The sequence below is a fragment of the Boleophthalmus pectinirostris genome, unplaced genomic scaffold (genome assembly GCF_026225935.1).
Source record: "Boleophthalmus pectinirostris isolate CB_2022bp ecotype Guang Dong unplaced genomic scaffold, ASM2622593v1 HiC_scaffold_17, whole genome shotgun sequence".
NCBI classification, from domain to species: domain Eukaryota; kingdom Metazoa; phylum Chordata; class Actinopteri; order Gobiiformes; family Gobiidae; genus Boleophthalmus; species Boleophthalmus pectinirostris.
In genome coordinates, this window is record NW_026571115.1 from 3,285,832 (window position 1) to 3,306,217 (window position 20,386).

Here is a 20,386-nt window from a genome sequence, read left to right on the forward strand (position 1 = left end):
TTAAATAAGCCTTAAAAACATTTTTTTTAAAAAGTAAAAGTTTATTAAAACGTTTATTTTAGTTTATTTTTCAGTACCATCCATCACATCTGTTATCGACTGCTTACAACAACATACCCCTACTACACGGGTACAACAATAGCAGTAATAGTAGTAGTAGTAGTAGCTGTAGTAGTGCTTGTAAAACTTCAACAAATATGAAATAATGAAATTTATATATGACATTGATATTTTAATGTATTTGCATTCTAATTATAATCATATTTATTACTTTTACAGATAAACTTAGGCTACAGTTTTAAATCAAATCAAATCAAACTTTATTTATAAAGCGCTTTTCATACAAAATTGTAACACAAAGTACTTTACAGTGATTAAAAACAATCCCACATTTCCATCCACCCACCAACCCAACCCCCACAGCTGCCCGACCCCACACAACCAGACAACCCAGACACACACACACACACACACACACACACACACACACACACACACACACACACACACACACACACACACACACACACACACACACTAAAATACATAAAACTACACATAGTAAAATGTGAGGCTGAATACAGGTGAACCAGCTGAGAAAGCATCATCAGAGGAGACGTCTACACCAGGAGCAGAGAGACGTCTACACCAGGAGCAGAGAGACGTCTACACCAGGAGCGTCTACACCGAGCAGAGAGACGTCTACACCAGGAGCAGTCTACACCAGGAGCAGAGAGACGTCTACACCAGGAGCAGAGAGACGAGCGTCTACACCAGGAGCAGAGAGACGTCTACATCTACACCAGGAGCAGAGAGACGTCTACACCAGAGAGACGTCTACACCAGGAGCAGAGAGACGTCTACACCAGGAGCCTCTACACCAGGAGGAGCGTCAGGGTCCGCGAGAGGTTCGTAAGGTAAAAGCAGTTTTGAAAGATAAGAAGGCCCAAGACCATTAAGACATTTAAAAAACAGTAAAATAACTTTAAAATCGATCCTGAAACTCACAGGAGCCAGTGCAGTGATTTTAAAACCGGTGTAATGTGGTCCCGCCCTCTGGTCCTCGTCAGGACACGTGCTGCTGAATTTTGTAATAATTGCAAACCTGAAATACTCTTTTTGGGACGAGGAGAGAGCAGGACATTACAGTCGTCTAATCGACTGGTGAAAAAACTGGTGGTAAAAGCATCAGCGTCTCTGGTGTTGGCCAGAGAGAGAATGGGGCAGACTCTGGCTATGTTTTTTAGGTGATAAAAAACAATTTTTGTGATGTTCTTAATGTGTGGGATAAAAGTCAGCTCAGAGTCAATGACACCCAGGTTTTTTACTTGAGGAGAAGGGTTAAAAGTAGTTTGTAGTTTGGGTAAAAGCTAAATAACATTTTACCAATTACTATTTTAATCTTAAAAATAACTTATTTTTTATAAAATTTTAAATGACTAGATATGACACAAATTTAACATTTTATTATTTTATATTGAATTTTAATGAATTCATAAATAGCTTTTAATTGCTAAATAATATACACTTTTTTAAAATGAGTGCTCCTTTAACTTGGTTGAGCTTTTTACAACATTTACAATGAAATGGAATATATTTAACCAATCAATTGCCAGTTTTTTATATTTTTAGAACTTAAATTAAATGATTACTTTCTAAATGTATTTATTAATCCACTGTTAACTTAAATTTCGAAACTACTTCATAGTTTAGTTGCATTTACAATCTAACTATGACTTCTCATTGTGTTACTGATATCAAATAGAATATTCACTTTACTTATAAATTAAGACAGATTATTTTGACACTGTTGTGTTTTTAGGGTCTTAACACCATTTTCACTATTTTACCTAAACTTAAAAACTCATTTTACAGGTACATTTCCTCACTGGTGTCTGTGTTTTCCCTTTGTCCTCCTGGGTTTGGTTTGTGCGTCTGCTCACCTGGGCATAGTTAAATGAGTGCAGAGACACGAGCGGCTTACCTGTATTTTTAGTGCCATCTACTGGCCACACGAGGAATAAACTAATGATGGGAGAAGGAGAGGAGAGGAGAAGACCAGGAGCAGAGGGGCTGGGCTTTCTGACTGGACACTTAAGAGAATCACACAGAGTCATGCATTTCACATTTTAAGTATGAACTGAGTGTACTTGAATGTACTCTGAGTAATTTTATAACACCACACTGTAAATGAGTTATTTAGTAGTATTAATTTTTAGTATTAGTATTAGTATGTTACAATGTTGTTACCTTATCAAAAGTATGACTGGAGTTGTGTTTTGTTTCATTCACACATGTTGGAGTAACGCTCCATTATTAGGGTGTCTATATCTCCAAAGCTCAGAACGCTCTATTCCACCTTGTGATGTCATATATTGATAGTTTTCAAGTTGACAGCTACTTTTTGTCTTTAGTTCAGAAGCAATTGGCAATTCCAAGGAAATGGGTTACATGCTGCTATTCCAACAAGCTGTTATTTATACACTGACGTCTAATTGTCGGAGTAGCAGCATAAACATTATTTTTCAAGCGTCCCACTTTTCTGACATGAATCATCAGAAACCTGGTGTTCTGTCGAAATGGGCTCCCTCAAAATGACTTCACGTTTTTCTGTGTACAGTTGTATAGATCCAATAAAGCCTAACCCTGACTCTGACCTCCCCAGTCTGACACATGTTTCTTTGGATTAGAGACGCTGGTTTGTTGCTGTTTGCACACGGTGACCACACTTTATACTTTAGTTATGTACAATTTCAACTCATTTCTATGAATCTGTGTAGTTCATTTGGAGTCATGTTCTGCTCAAATAGACTCAGACTAAAAGGAGCACATATCCACAGGACAATTTATCCATCAAATAATGTCGCACTGTACAATCACCATTATTCACTCATTCGACATTAACTCTTTCCCCCTTGGACGCTGACTAGGAACAACACATACATGTATTACTAGAGCTGCCCATGGAGCATAACTGCATAAAAGAAAACAGACTTCCACAAGTGATTATAAATGATTTTCACATTCATTAACTTAATTAAAACACAGACATATTTGTATCTCTGGAAACCTTAGACTCTGAACTCTTCATTTATGGATGTTTAAATGTGATTCAACTCATTTACAGGTTTATAACAGCTCACTGAATATGAGAGTTTACCTGGTCAGGTGCAAAATCGAAAAAAAAAAAATAAATAAATAAATACATTCAGCATCTGATATACTGCATGTTCTGAGTACTAGATTCATAAAAAAATGTAAAACAAAATATTTGTCAAGTATTTAGACAGAGTTCATATCACCAGATACAGTATAGCCAAGTGTGCACCTGTTTGTACCTGTTGTTCACCTGTGGTGCACCTATTTATTTTTATTTTTTTTTCCCATTTAACTTATTCCACTCATTTAGCTTATTATAATATAATAATGAAACTTCTCCCCGTCAGTATTTGTCATCTTGGTTACTTTCTCGTGTGCAGAGCTCTGCATAAGCGTTTGTTTCTGTAGCAATTCTGTCATACATCTCATCTTTGAAAAAAAGACTGAAATATTTCAAAGGACTCGCCTGAACAACATCCAGATTTCGGGGCAATTTTGGTTCATAATCGAGTATAAAGTCCCGGATAGTTTGTTCGGGTATTGCAGGACTCAATACAGACGCATCAGCGGCATTCTTACCTTCGTAAGTTTCACTCTCCGAAAGTCCGTCGTTATCTCTGTTTTCCACTTTATAATCAACTTCATCATCACTTTGAAATCTATAAAAGTCACTTTCTCTAAACTTATCCATAAAATATGTCCGCTCCTCATGATTTCTAAAACTGTGCGCCGCAGCGCCGCAATCTTTCCATTGCACGTTTGGTGTTGTGTTTTTTTCAGAAGCTACAATCACCACTACATTGATTAACTTCAGAAAAAAATCGGCGACAACATGTCCGGGAATCCTATAGGCGAGTTTCAGCTGACGTCATTGTTATTAAAAGCATTGCATGCTGGGAAATATTTTGGTCGGAGGCAAGAAACACGGTAGGGTCAAACACAGTGCGTAACCTCGCGTATTTATCCCCAATAATGGTAAATTCCTGCTGCATTATCGGATGCACAAATAGAAGCACGGAAGAAGGAAAATGTCTTTTTCGTATTCTGAGTGAAAAGAACCACTAACGGTGAATTAAACGGCTTTCAAACATCCGCAGAGCAAACGTAGAAGATCCTAACAAACCGTGGACTCCAACAAGTTCAACAACACATCGAGACTCTTGGAGGTTTTCATCTTTTCTGCTGTGAATGGCCCAGGAGTTTCCACCAAGTCATTGTGGATATCGCCCAAGTGAATATTTGTCCAGGTAGTTGGCGATTTCGACCAGAAGTTTGGTTTGGTCCACCTTTTGTCGGGGTTGAAAAGGGTGATTTGTCGTCCATCGATGTTTATGACCAATTTCTGGTCAAATGGTCTTGGGTCCTCTGCTGTTAGAGTGGATAAATAACCAGGATCAATACCCTTTACGTGCTTTCTCGCTCCGTCCGTCATGTTGAATTATTAGTGTTTCTTGCCACCGACCAAAACAATTCCCAGCATGCAACGAGCGCTTTTGTCAACAATGAAACTCACCTATTGGTCAGTCTAGTATGGGTTGTCGTGGCCCCCACCTATCGCAGCCTCTGTTTACATGTGAAAAACCGGAGCTGTTTCTAACAGTCATCAAATCCCGTTTTTAGTGATACAGCGGAGGTGTCAAAACACGTCATTAAGGAAACAAGGGGGATCGTCAAATGTCGTCTTCATGGGGGAAAGAGTTAAAGCTCAAATCAACAAGACAAACAGAGGCATGTCATAATGAAGGGATGTTGGAACAGGTGGCGGACCCCTCTGAAATTACCCAAATGATTTGAATAAAGGAATATGTAGTTTAAAAACACAGTGGTGCGGTTCTTGTGTTACCACATGACATCACAAGATGGAACGAAGTGTTTTCTGTTTGAGAGGAAAACTCAGCCTAAATATGTAGAGTTTGGGTGTTAAAAATGTGTGAATGAAACAAAACACAACTCCAGGTCTGATTGTGATGAGGAAACTACATTAGAACATAGAAAAATAGAAAATATTGTAATAGGAGCCCTTTGTCTTGAACATTGTTTATAATTTGGCTGCGTTTAGCCCCACAGCGCCTCGCAAGCCCGGCCCTAACCCCAGACGGTGCAGAGCAGTGGAGCTGGTTTTGTTTTGGTGATTTGGGCCTGATTTCGGTTGTAAATCGCGTTGGATTTGAGAGATAGCTGCGCCGCGAGAACCCGGCGCATCAATCTCTGTCAGAGCTGTGGAAATGCGGCGGCAGACTGAAGCTAAAGCAAAATACCATCTACATAAAATCTCTGAGACTCCCGGGAGAGATGGGAAATTATTCATGTATAATAAAGCGGCTACATGCGCTGCTACGGATCTGGTAGCTCATCTCAGGCCTGCGCTGTGTGAGTAATCAAACAGCCGCACTATCTGCGTCGGTGTGTGATGCTAGCAGCGGGACTGGGCGTGTGAGCATGTTCGCCGCAGGATCTCAGGTTACACGCGTGTTCTTACACACAGAGACGTCTAAACACCTTTTCTACTGTGTTAACACTATAAAAATGTTAGAGATTTCCATTTTGAAAGATTAGCTATGTTTTCTACATTACCAGTTCTGTTTTGGACCAGTTTAAGATCCTGTTCAGACCTGGATAATCCTGCTTTAGGACTGGTTTAGGACTGGTTTAGATGTGATTTAGTCTTGGTTTGTCTTAGACCTGATTTAGTCTTGGTTTAGATCTACTTTAGACCTGATTTTGGCTTAGACCTGGTTTTGTCTTGGTTTTGGCTTAGACCTGGTTTAGACCTCATTTAGTCCTGGTTTAGATCTACTTTAGACCTGATTTTGGCTTAGACCTGGTTTAGACCTGGTTTTGGCTTAGACCTTGTTTAGTCTTGGTTTTGTCTTAAACCTGGTTTAGACCTGGTTTAGACCTGATTTTGCTTAGACCTGGTTTAATTCTGGTTTTGGCTTAGACCTGGTTTAGTCCTGGTTTAGATCTACTTTAGAGTTGATTTGGGCTTAGACCTGGTTTTGTCTTAGACCTTGTTTAGTCTTGGTTTTGGCTTAGACCTGGTTTAGACCTGATTTAATCCTGGTTTAAATCTACTTTAGACCAGGATTTTTGGCTTAGACCTTGTTTAGTCTTGGTTTTGTCTTAAACCTGGTTTAGACCTGGTTGAGACCTGGTTGAGACCTGGTTTAGACCTGATTTTGCTTAGACCTGGTTTAATTCTGGTTTTGACTTAGACCTGGTTTAATCCTGGTTTAAATCTACTTTAGACCTGATTTTGTCTTAGACCTGGTTTAGTCTTGGTTTTGGGTTAGACCTGGTTTAGACCTGGTTTAGATTTACTTTTTGCAGACATATTGACTGAAAATACTGTTCAGGTGATTTTTATCGGAACAATATGAGCACAGTAAAACATATCTGTCTTTTGAATACATTGTTTGATAAAGAATAAACTGCAAACCTACAATGACTCTTTTGCATAGGAAGAACTTGTCCTCTGCTCCTGACCCATTCTTCAATTAGGTTAAACTTTTCAGCAGCACTGGAGATGACTGGCATGACTGACAAGTGGAGTTGAAAACATTCTAAAGGTTTTCTTGACCAAGAAGGATCTGGAGATGGCTCCTTATCCATGGCCATAGCGATTAACAATTTAGAACAAGAGTACATCTTTTAAATTGAAAAACATTCTCAAAATCTTGCATTTCGAAAGCTGACACTGATGAGAAGGTGTCCCACTGCACTCGTCCATTGGTTCTGAGGCATTGGTGCTGAGAAATCGTCAAAGAAGGATTCTGAAACTGAAAGAAAGACGTTTAGCTTTAAATCAGTCTAATGTCTAAAGTCTCACAAACTCACATCACTATAGACCTTTTTCACAACAACCGGAAGTGTCCCGCTGTAGGTTTGTAGAACTTCCGGTTAATGGTTTTCTATGGCAAAATATCTGTGTAAATGTCTGGTGTATTCTCCAGCAGCTTCATAAATCTGCCCCCATCACCAAATCTTCAACCAACAAGGTCCACAAAGGAAAAACATTCTAACACAGGGGTATCCAAACGTTTTTCATCAAGGGCCACATATGTAAACACAGATGAAGCAGAGGGCTGAACGAGGGCCACAGATCGGTGCTGAATAAAGTGAATAATTGAAATATGTGCATGTTTAACACGTTAGAATGAGCCATCGTCTTTATTCATGCTAAGATCCTTAAAACCTCACACGAAATATTCAATACTCACTTTATCAAGGTAGATTTTCAAAAAACTTGCAGTAAAAAGTTTATTTTTAATTGATGCAAGGTCATGTGGACCAAGCTACCCGAAATCCTGAGGGCCACATTTGGCCCACGGGCCATAGTTTGGACATGCCTCTTCTAACATGAAGAATTTATCCACAACAATCAAGATAACAAAGATGGAAGTTTAACTCTTTCCCCCATGAAGACGACATTTGACGACCCCCCTGTTTCCTTAATGACGACTTTTGACACGTCCGCTGTTTCACTAAAGACGTGATTTGACGACCTTTAGAAACGGCTCGGTTTTTCACATTTAAACAGAGACTGCGATAGGTGGGGGCCACTACAACCCACACTAGACTGACCATTAGGATTCAAGGATATGTTTTCGCCGATTTTTTCCGAAGTTAATCGAAGTAGTGACGATGGTAGCTTCCGGAAAAAACACAACACGAAACACGTGCAATGGAAAGATCGCGCTGCGGCGCACAGTTGTAGAAATAATGAGGAGCGGACGTATTTTATGGATAAGTTTAGAGAAAGTGACTTTTATAGATTTCAAAGTGATGATGAGGGTGATTATAAAGTGGAAAACAGCGACAGCGACGGACTTACAGAGAGTGAATCTTACGAAGATGAGAATGCCGCTGATGCGTCTGTGTGGAGTCCTGCGATATCCGAACAAACTATCTGGGCTTTATACTCGATTATGAACCAGAATTGCCCTGAAATCACTCGTGGAAGTCTGTTTTCTTTTATGCAGTTATGCTCTATGGGCAGAACTAGTAACATATGTATGGGTTGTTCGCGTCCAGGGGGGAAAGAGTTAAAGGAGAACAGCGACGACCCATTAGTGAACTACTGAGCAAAACTAACGTTACGGTCATGATTAAAACAGAAGGAACCTGTTCACTCAGACTGATCCTAGAATTAAAATTAAAAATCAATTTGATGTAGATATTAGTTGATAAATATGTACATTTTGAATGTGAGACAACTAGGGATGGGCATTCGATAAAATTCCCTTAATTGGTCATCAGGAGAATTAACTATTGATTTTGATTCATCATTTATGTTTTATATAAAATTTATCATCGTTATTATTACTATTACTAATCTGCAGAAATAAGCTCAATATTACTGTCAAGATCCTCCACTTTGTCCCTTCCTCCTCCCTTCTGTGTTTTTGTGGCCGCGGGCAGGAGCAGGACTGAAAATTCTATCCTGAGCAGACCTCTACCTCACAACACTCACAGCAACACTCACAACACTCACAGCAACACTCACAACACTCACAACACTCACAACACTCACAACACTCACAACACTCACAACACTCACAACACTCACAACACTCACAACACTCACAGCAACACTCACAACAGCAGCTGCAGCCTCTCTGTCATCACACACCTGAGATCATCTCCAATCTCCTCCTGCCCACATCAGCCGCTTCTTCTCCACTCCCTGACGCTTCAGCACTTTAACACACTTAGTAACTAACTCATGGCTCTTTCTGAATGTTCATGTGCCTTTTCCTGGACTTCTTGTCATTAGGATTTTTTTTCTGCTCTCAGTGCTCCCTGGATCTCCCATCTCTACTCACCTGGTCGTCCTGTGACTCGTGCTCTACCTGACCCCCCAGCTCCTGTCACACCTGTAAAATAAATCTCTTTACTTCACCTGAGTTTTGGTTCTGCTTTTGGGTCCTAGATCTGTGCTTTATAAAAATTACAACATATAAACCATAACCACATCAGCCTGTTTGAGATTATAATGTGTTTAATACAGCTTTGACACATTTGTTTACGTTTTTCAGAAACAAAACGTAACCCTTGGATGCATGACCTACCAATACCTACACTTTTCCATGAGTGTGGTCAAAAATGACTCCAATTAGAATCAATGCGTTTTTGCAATGAACTGTTTTTGGTTTGGTTTTAGTCCTGACCTGCCTGCATACCTGCCTGTAAAATTCCAGAACGTTAAAACCCGCCCATTTCAGCAACTATTTGTAAACTTTATTTACAATATCTACAATAAAATCAGCCATAACCATCTTAAACACACTGCAGGTCTACACTTAATTCACATTGATACACATTCTAACTTAATACACCTTAACATAAAAAAAAAAAAAAAAAAAAAAAACTGCACATGTTAAGAACAAAAAACAATTACAAAATGCGATGTCTGAAAACAGCGTGCAGGCTGGTATAGCAGGAGCGTCTCTGACGCTCTGGTGTGAATTGAAACTTTTAAATTTATGCATGTGTGCTGCTCCGCCTACGTTAAACTCTGCTGCAGCTCCTGGTGTGAACTCAGGGTAAGGGTTAAAACCACAGGGCTCATTTGCATCTGCGGGCAACTCATGTAGTCCTTGGGGGCAACCTGGTGCCCGCGGGCACCGTGTTGGTGCCCCCCCTATAGACAGTGTCTCTAGCATTTGAACTGCACAAATCTGTCTACAGTTTACTAATGCGTTGTTGTTGTTCGCCTTGAAGTTTTCATCTTTCTTCTCTTGATAGTTGTGGATAAATTCTTCATGTTAGAATGTTTATCCTTTGTGGACCTTGTTGGTTGAAGATTTGGTGATGGGGCAGATTTATGAAGCTGCTGGAGAATACAACAGACAAATACACAGATATTTTGCCACAGAAAACCATTAACCGGAAGTTTCACAAACCTACAGTGGGGCGTTTCCAGCCAGTGTGAAAAAGGTCTATTATTCACTTGAACTTCTGGGAGCGTGCATGGCTTCAAAGCAATGGTCAAATGAACATGCTCAAAACCTTTTATAGAGACTTGCACGATTCTTCGGTTTGTTAAAATGTCTTAGAATTACCTGCAGACAGAGTGTAATGGTTGGATTTTGTCACAATGTGCTGATTTTACATGATAGTCTATGGAAAAAACAGACTGTACTCATTCACAAGAATAACATTTCATATTTCACCTTTTAAGTTATAGTAAGTGAAATACTAATGCAAAGGTATACCTGAAAGTTGAAAGTACAAGTGTGGAACTTTGGCCTCTCTCGGTGTATATGATCCAGTGCAGTTTGGTGACTTTGCAGGAAACTTGGAGCCAGTTCTAATCAGCGACAAAGGGCATTAGAAAAGCATTTGCACTCACACAGATTTGAGCTAAATGTCATCGTTAAAAGTGGAAATGACTCCAGCGTGGCCCCGGTCCGGACTCTGAACCGGTCTGAACCTGGACTGAACCTTGGTTTAATTACGAGGTCCCAAATCTCCACTTCCTCCCCGTCTCGCTCTGCACTGTAAAAAGGGAAGAGCCCCATTAGTTAGTGCATTTTGTGACTTCTATACCGCCAGCTCGTTTCAGCTGTGATTGCTTTGCTAGAATGTTCCGCATATGGCATTATTAAGATTATCTCTCTCCACGGAAACAAGTAAGACGCCACAACAAGGAAAGTTACAGGTCAAATCCGGAGAGAAGTCTATCACTGCATGTTTAAGGTATTTCTGAGCAATTAAAACACCTGCTATTGAATAAATCCAATATAGAAAAGGTTAATGCCATACTGACGAATATTCCAGGAAAATCAATAATGGAAGCTTGTTTGTAGTAGTGTGCAGTGGTGCAGGTTCACCGTCTTAAAGGTGCATTGTGCATCTTTTCTCGTGGTGAGTTTGTCAAATGCTTTTCTCCCTGGACATGTTCTTGCTTTGTCTGGAATGTTTCACAGATTGGGATTAAAACTTTCTATTATTATGGAGACCAAACCAGACCAAGGTCAAACTAGGTCAGATCTGCGGAGAGGCGACCCTGCTCACAGTCAGAATCTCTGGGTATTTCTAGGTATTTTTGAGCTTTAAAACCACCTGTAATTGTGTAAATAATAGGGCCAGGCACGTTAATTTTGCAGTTAAACTAATTAATTCATTATCGCTGACAATTATTTTAATGTCGTTGATGCAGTTTTTATTATTATTATTATTTATTTTTATTGTAATCGTCTGTTGCTCACTGGCTTTTATTTTGAAAAAGTCCACCGCGAGCGTTTCTTTAAGTTTGACATCATTTCTTTTCACTTTTTTCTGACCACGTGAGATGCAACGTGTCCGAGCCTCTGTGGGTCATGGGCTCCGACTCCGGCTCGGCCGCAGGCTCCAGCCTGGCCGGAGCTTCCGGAGGCTCCTACCTCCGACTGAGCCGCGGGCAAACAGAGGTATCCAGTGCGGTTTTCGTCGCTGCGGTCTCGCTTACATAACACTATTACAGGTTATTCACAAAGGTCCGGAAGATTTCATATGATCCCATCCATAACTCAATGAAATATGATTGGCTCAGACAATTGTCAATCTCAACCTTCGTTCCAGCCACCAAAGGCCCTGCAGGTGTTTAGTTCAGTGCTGCAGGGGAAGTCACTAATTTACCCAGATACAATTGGAAGAAAAACTGTGATTGGTCCATTTCCATTCCATTATATTAACTCTGTTTCCCAAGAAATATTTGTCCAAATTTATAATAATGATCTAGAAATTATTATTAGTGTACTGTTTATTACTCACTGAATAAAAAATATAGAAAAATTATATTAGTAGTACAAAAATGCATTAATTTATTTTATTTTTTTCTTGAATACCTTGAAGGCTCTGAGGTTCCCCTCTGAAAGAATTGCTGTTTGCACAACAAATGTACGTCTCTTTCATTTACATTTCCGATAAAAGTGAGCTATACTCTACTTTTTAATTAATTTATTGGTTTTGTGTATATAATGTGATTAATGTGATTTCATATATATATATATATATATATATATATATATATATAATATATATATGATATATATATATATATATATCCAAGGCTCCTGCACACGGCGGGTTCGACTGCACGTGGCTCGGGGACGCCGAGACTCTCCCACACGCCTGAACCTCTGGGAAGTGAGTCCGTGATGCACCCATGCACAGGGTACGGACGGTGCAGGCCGGTCCCTACTTGCAAACCTACAGATCACCAGGCACAGGGCAGGCGTCTGGACCCAACCTCACACCCCTTAATCGGGGATAAGGGATGACCAATTTGGGAGTCTGAGCCTGCCCCCCCCGGTCAAGCGGACCGTTACCATGTCTTTTTTCAGGTCTCTGTCCACTTAATTTAGTGCAGATCCGAGTGCGACTGAAGCTTTCACACCGATGAAAACAAACCGAACTAAGAGCTTTTGGTTTGAATGGAACGTTTGGTGCACCAGCTGCTGTCGGTGTGAGAGCACCCTTGATGTCATACTCTGGAACATTCTAAGCATAGCAATGACATAGCCATACGTTTCTGTGGCTAAGGAGGTGACGGTCTAATGATGTTGGTTTTCTGCTCATAGAATTTAAACTCACAGATAAAAACTATTACTCAACAAAGTACATTGACCTCAAATAAAGACAAGACAGTAAAATGTAGCTATAAACATAAAATAATAATCTGTAACCAAACTCTGACTTAAACTTGTAGTAAACTGATATATTTTCAGTGATGGTGACAAATTTGAGCAAAACAAAACTAGCAAGTTAACGACAGCTGTTTCTAGTTTATGGATACACGGCGCTCACATAAACTTTTAAAATGTTATACTTGCATAATTATTTATACTTCATCATGAGACAAACACACTGCATTCCATAAAGAGAAAGTTAAAGTGAAATAAATACTAAAAACCTGACAATAAACCAGACGAAGTTTTATGTTTAGCTTTAGCCTCGTCTCACAGCACCACAAACTTGGACTAATTAAAAGACTTATTATACTTATTGTGTAACTTTTTTGGTGGAGGATCAGTCACCTGCTTGTTTCTATGGACATATCATTGCTCTGTGCAAAATGTTCCACAGTGTAACATTAAACAGCTCTACCTTACATTCATTCAATTACAGGTGGTTTTATAGCTCAAAAATACTTAGAAAAACAGACATTCTGATTGTGAGCGGGGTCGCCTCTCCACAGATCTCACCTGTAACGTGGTTTGGTTTGGTCTCCATGAAGATAGAATGGTTTAAAGAGCCACTAAACACTAAAATCACTTTTTCTACTGATGATCTGTGTAAATGGGTCTAAAATAGAAGTGTATCTCTATCCCTGGCCTTATTTTGGCATTTTAGTGCATATTTGTGAAAAATTGGATTTTTGGGTCAAAGTCGTGTCTGTAGGATCAACTACGGCCAGAACATTTGAATTTTCGGGTTGGGCTAATGGCCAATGAGTCAGGGTGCACGCCTGTCTCCCCCTCCCTGAGATGGGCGGAGGAAGGGCGGCTCACTTAGAGCCTATGTCACGTTTGGAGGGTGGAGCCTGTGTTTTCTCAGGACGGGCGGGGGGAGGAGCAATAGTCAGACTTTCATAGTTCCTGGTCTGTGACTGTCTCCATGAAATCAGTAAGATTTCATCACTATTGTGTAATGGATGTTCCAAAACCCAAATTGTGCTTGTTTATGTGCAGAAGATACAATGTTAAAAGAGTTATTTTGCATGAGATGGGCACTTTAATGGCTCTTTCAGATGGACCCTCCACCAGAAAAGTTACACAATACAGCTCTAAACGTCTTCCTGTGAAAAGCTAAGATCGGCCTTCATGATTAAAAGTATAATTCAGACATGGCTTTGATTTTATTTAGCAAGAAAACATTTATGTTAAAGCCCTGTTACTCTGACCTGCCCTTCAGCTGTGACTCAACCAATTTCTCTTAACCTATTTACCAAATAAACCAACACAAACCCAGGTCCAGATCCTGATTGTAAATTCCGGTCATTCCAACTCGTGTACGTTTTTATTTTTCGCCGCACGCTCGTCCGGCCCTCCTCTCACGGGACCCCCCCTCCCCTTTAAGAGAAACCGAAACGCGGCGAAGCTCCAGGAAGCAGTCATTATTCCCCTCTAATTGCCCACCAGTGACCCAGGTACAGTGGCTCATTACTGCAGCCATTCCCCAGAGAAGACCATGAAAAGGCCGGAGAAGCCAGGCGCTGACAGGGCCAACCACACCGCTCCAATTAACTACCGCGAAAAATAAAAATAATGAAATAAAACGTGGCGGATTCAGACATTTGGGGTCAAGTCGGGTGGCGTGGTGGAGACGAACTTCCTGTCTGGCATTTACATGGTGCTCACGACTCGAGCGCGGTGAAGCTAAGTGTAAAATACTTAATTAGGGGCTGACAGAAGTTAAAGAACAGGGACATTAGCGGCTAAATGCTAAAAAAGTAGCATGTCTCTGTGTCCTAAAGTGTGGTCCAAGTGAAGTCTGTGCAGTCTAATGATGTTGGTTTTCTGCTCATAGAATTGAAACTCAAAGATAAAAAAGTATAACTATTCAACAAAGTACATTATGATTCCTGCTGCTGGCCGTAGGTACAAGGAGTCCCCCGCCTGTTCCGACAGCCCTTCATTACGACATGCTTCGATTTAGACGTGCAAGTTTTCCAACGCTGTTTAGTATTGCTATTGTTGAGTAAAACAGCTTTTTTTCTCTCATGTTCCTTGGTTTCTGCTTAGATAAATAAATACACTTGAAACAGTAAAAGTCCAGATAATTTACTTATTCCAGTATTACAAAACCAGAGCCGGGCTGGTGCCATCTAGTGTCTCCGCTCAATTTCATTTCTCTCCAGCAACTAGGTCAGGAATCAGAATACACAAGACGGTTTGCAAAAACCCCGGAAGTGCGAGTTCAGGCACCAGCCAATCAACAAAGAGCCATATATTCTGTGTTGGCAACGATTCCCAATATTGAGGATTTAAAGCCGGAACAAAGAGAAAGTTTGGTGAATTTCATCAAGGAGAAAGACGTTATTGTCCTTCTTCCTACGGGATTTAGGAAAAGCTTAATATACCAGTTAGCCCCATTAGCGGCGCATTACATACATCACGACCAAATAGCAGCGATTGGTTAAATGATAAAAAGTACTCGCCTACTGTTGAGTGAACAAATTCTAACACTGCGAGGTCAGACGGGCCTATACAATTATTTTAGACTTTTATACATAAACCATAGTGGGAGGCAACCATGGTTTAGACTTAGCGCCTCTTCGTTGGTGCACAGGCCTCTTGGCACGATGCACAGTCCAATCAGACTCCATCAGGGGTATTATCTGACTAACAAGTCATGACATCATCCCTATCAGTAGTCCTTTTCCTATTTAGTTAGTTTGCTACTAGATAAATTGGAATATTCTGCATTTGTATTGACATATATCAATGAGTCTCACAGCTGTGATCAGAGCCATGAACTATACAAGTGATTATACAAAATAGCTAAGTTTATTGTTACAAACCAGCTCTGCTAGGGACAGGGGAAGTAACAAAATAACCAAGATGGTAAAGTAGTAAAACAAAATTTGTGATTTATTTAAAAGGAATGTAAAGGTAAAACTAACAAAAGCATGATATTTACAATAATAAAAAAAAAAAGAGGCTCTAAACAGAGGAGCAAAATAGATGGTGCAGGATTGGCCACGTGTTACTGCTTTCCACCAATAAGTAGGAGGGGATCCAGGTGCCAGCTGAACTGAATCCTCCAATCACAGCCGGTCTGTAGTTGGAGACTTGCATGCACACACAGGGATTTAAACATATGGCTATAGGAGGAGCTAGAGGCCCGCGGCCATAACACTAGTTACTCATCCCAACACTATTCCGACATGTCAGATGTGTTTTTTGGGCTGCGAGAGTGTCACCGCATTGAGCTGGCGTAATGAACTTGATTAGTTATTTCTTTAGGCTGTATGGTGTTCTCCGCAGATCGCCTACATGATGAAATGAATGAAGTACTAAAGCAAATCAATGAAGAGCCTAAAACAAAGAGAACAACAGGGGGAGCCAGGTCTGGACCAGAGGTGTGAGCGCACTCATTAGGGGGCTGTCAATATGTCCCCTCACTCAGGACACATGAACAGGTCTAGCTAATAAACAAACTGTAAACAAGTAATAGAGGTGGGACTTGCAAGTCGTGACTTGGACTCGAGTCAGACTTGAGTCACGATTTTTCGGACTTGACACTTCAACTTGAAGCTCAGTGACTTGGGACTTGACTTGGACTACGTTCAGACTGCAGCCTGAAATGACCCAAATCTGATTTTTTTTTCACCCCTATACGACTGGTATCTGATCTTTTAATGACAGTCTGAACGACACAGATCAGATTTTTTCAAAAGTGACCCAGGCCACTTGGATATGTGCTCCTGAAACCGATACATATACGATCTTTTGACATGTGACTTCAGTCTGAACGGCCAGGTCACATTCATCCCACCTACATGGTGTTTAAAGTCCACACTGGACATCACATACAGGTTACATTTAATTGGAAAAGTGAACGACGTCTTAGACTTGAGCCCTGTGACTTGAGAAGACTTGATCCTTCTTCTAAAAATATATGTTTTTATAAAATACTATTCTCATTACAGTTGAATAAACAAAATGACTTGATCCCGCCTCTGACAAGTCTGTCTGTTAGTTTCAGAGTAGTTTCAGTGTAGTTAGCTCCTCCTGCAAGCAGATTTAAGGAATTGTCCACCATCTGTCAAGTCAAGGTATGAAACAAAAATGCATATCTTTTTATTTTTTTTAAATTTTTTTAAATAAGTATCTTGATGCAGAAAAAATTTGTCACATCTAGAGGCCACATTTTTAGCAATATTCAGTTTTTCTGTAGTGTATTTTGCAGGCGATCGCTCGTGTGTCTGTGTGTCCAGGGGTGCGTGTGAGAATAACTGACCCGGGGAAGGTTACAGAAGTAGAGATGCCCTGGAGTAACCTTACCTTGGGGGAGGTGGAGGAGTGAGCGTGGGGACTGGGGTGGGTGGGGGGTCATACGGGGTGCGTGCTGTCCCCATGTCCCCTGCAGACGTTTCTCTCCTGACTCACCTCAAACCAAGGTCAGTCTCTGCTTCTGCAAGTCATGAACCATGGATTCAATCAGGACTCAACCAGGACTGAACCAGGACTAGACCAGGACTAAACCAGGACTAAATCAGGGCTAAATCAGGGCTAAACCACAATTAAACCAGGTCTAAACGAGGACTGAATTAGGACTCGAACAAGACTCAATTGAACCAGGACTCCAAGCGAGATTAAAACCAGGACTAAACAAGCAATCGCTCAGGATTGAACAAGGACTGACCCAAGACTCAACCAGGACTAAACCGTAAACTTTCACCTCTCTCTGTGTAGGACCGTCCCATTAACAGAGAGCAGATGCTAAAACAGTCCAAGGTGAGTTTCTGCTCCGGTGACTGCGCAGAAATCAGATGATGTGACAGGTGAGGCCAAGGACAGGTGAGGCCCTTAAAGTTACACAAAACAGTTATACGGACAGTTCTTGCAGACAAATTTGCACCTAAGGAACACATTTTATTTGGACATATTTTACTGTTTTAGAATTTTATCAGACTTGCAATACATGAAAAAATAGAACCCAGCGTCTCCATCTCTATCTTTGCCTTCAAGAACAGACAGGGGCAGGCAGGAGCAGACAGGAGCAGGCAGGAGCAGACAGGAGCAGGCAGAAAACTGAGAAAAGAGATAGAGCTCATTTAGATCCCTTCTTCGGAAAAATTGTAAATATTCAATATCAAATTTGAGCATAGTGTTTATTATTGAAGAAAGAAAACAGTACAGCATATATAATCAGATAAACTACAATATATGATAGGGCTGGGTGATGTGGGAAATCTGAATTATTTCTGTTTTGATCGTAATGATTCACACTAAGATCTTGTCAAAACATTTAAAAAGGAAAAAATTGCTTTTCTACAACTTTTATATAAAGCTGATAGTTTCGGCTTTCCAAGCATTTTTTATTTCTCAAATAAATGTCAAATTACACATCTTGGTCTGAGTAACTGCACATTGCTGTTTTTTTTTAAAAATGTTTATTTCAGTCCAAATGTACAAATCCAAATGTAATAAATACCATGGGAATGCAGGAAGTGATGTGGCTCTGTGTCCTGGACCTGACACCAGCTGTTTCCATGACTGACACCAGGAAAGTCATGAGGCCGTTGCACTTTTTTTTGTGTTGTTTTTGGGGTTTTTTTGTTTTGTTTTGAGGCAATAAGGATATTTTTTTATTTTACTTACAGACTTGATATTTTGCACTTCTGTAGCTAAGACCCTAAACCAGTGGTGCTCAATACGTCGATCGCGATCTACCAGTCGATGGCCAAGGTGGTGTGGGTAGATCGCCGTGTCTCGTCTCGGACTCGTGTTTGGACTCGGTCTTGTCTCTCACTCAAGCTCTGACACTCAACAAGTGTGATCATATTTCATTACGGCCGCTGCTGTTGGTAATAAACTTGTAGCGGGTGCAGGAGCGTGTGGGGCGTCTCAGTGCAGCCTGTGCGCTCATTTGAAACCCGCGGAGACTCTACGGCGCATCACAAACACACACGCTCCCTATGCACGGCTCGTCTGCGACAGCGTGTGCCCTCGTGTACCAGCGTGCATCACAGGGCAGGTTCAACTTCCTAAAACATCCTACCTGTCCATCTGCCTCACGTCAGCACACGCCGCCCCTCGCCTTTTCACGCTCTCGCTCCTTCCTGCGTACAGCGAACACAAGCCCCTCCCACAGTGCGGCTGATTAGAAGAGCAAGACCAAACGTGAAGCAAAAACCAGTCTAAATTTGTGTTCCAGTGTTGGCACAAAGCAGGTCTACAGCATAGAGCGGATCTACAGAACAGACCTACTGCCACATTTGGCTGAAGTTTGTCTAACAAAAGTGACAAATGCATCTGTGTTTGTCACGATGTGCGTTTGGTTTGGTAAATGTGCAGAGGCTGGTAAATATCACTGCAAAACCAGAAAAGAATGCAACTCCAGTTTGGAACTTTAAAAAACAGGTTTAAAAATCTTCCTTCACTTTTTTCACAGTTTTGTGTAAAGTGCCAGAGGAAGTTCTCTTAAAGAAGGGGTTCTCAAACTGTGGGTGAGGGTCCAAAAAAGGGGCACAGAGTGTTTCAGTGCAGTTTGCTTGACTTTGTATTAGGTCGATCATTTTGACTTGGTCAGTTTGTAAGTAGCTCACATGCTGAAAAAGTGTGAGAACCCCTGCCCTAAATTAAGCATTTTTAGGTCCAAAAAGTTCTTTAAACATGTTTACTGTGTGTGTTTTGTATGAAAGAGTGTGAATTTTATTTTTATTTTTTCAATTGTATTTCTGGTAGTTTTTATTACATCCATATGACACAACTCCAGCAGCAGATTGTGAAATAACAGGTTGTACTGAAAAAAAAGGATGTATAACACTTCATTAGGGGGTAAAAGGAGGAGTTTTAATAGCAAAATTAAGAAAAAAAATCCAGGTGAGGACAAATGTACTCACATTGCCTTTAGCTCTGTACGTGATGTAACTGAGCCACATTTGTCCTGCCTGATTACACATACTGTATATTGTTTGAGCAGCTCTTGAAGTCATTCTAGAGTGTTATATTGTCCGAGAAAGAGGAAATTAGCACGCTTCTGTGACGACAAATCTCCGCTCTGGTCCTGAAAGTTGTGAAAAGTGCTTATAAACTCATCATTGTGAAGAATTAGGATGCTCTGAATGTGTAAAAAAAAAAAAAAAGTGAGGAAGAACTTTGGAGCACTGCAAAGCGTTTTAAAGCGAACTTGTTCTGTTTTCCTGGTTTTTAAGACAGTAAAAATCAGGGACAGCTCCTTTCTAAAGATTAAGGTGGCCTAGAAGCACTGTTAATTGCCCAATCTGTTACTTTTGACATCCCTGGAACATTAAAACAAATTGCATAAAGTTTTATAATATTGAAAAACCCTTAAGACCAGCCTAGCCTGTCCCATACTCTCTCTATCACTGTGTTACGCTTTATTTCTTTGCTTCATGAAACATTTTCCGCCTCATAACACAGCCTGAGGTGAAGTGGAGGTCACTGACAGACAGGGGGCGCCGCTCCACACTCACAAACAGAAAGTCAATGTGCGGCACGTCCAATTGCAGACGACAAGGACAAAACACCTGGGCTACAGGGACTAAACCGGGACTAAACCAGGACTAAACTGGGACGAAAGCAAGACTAAACCAGGACTAAACCAGGAC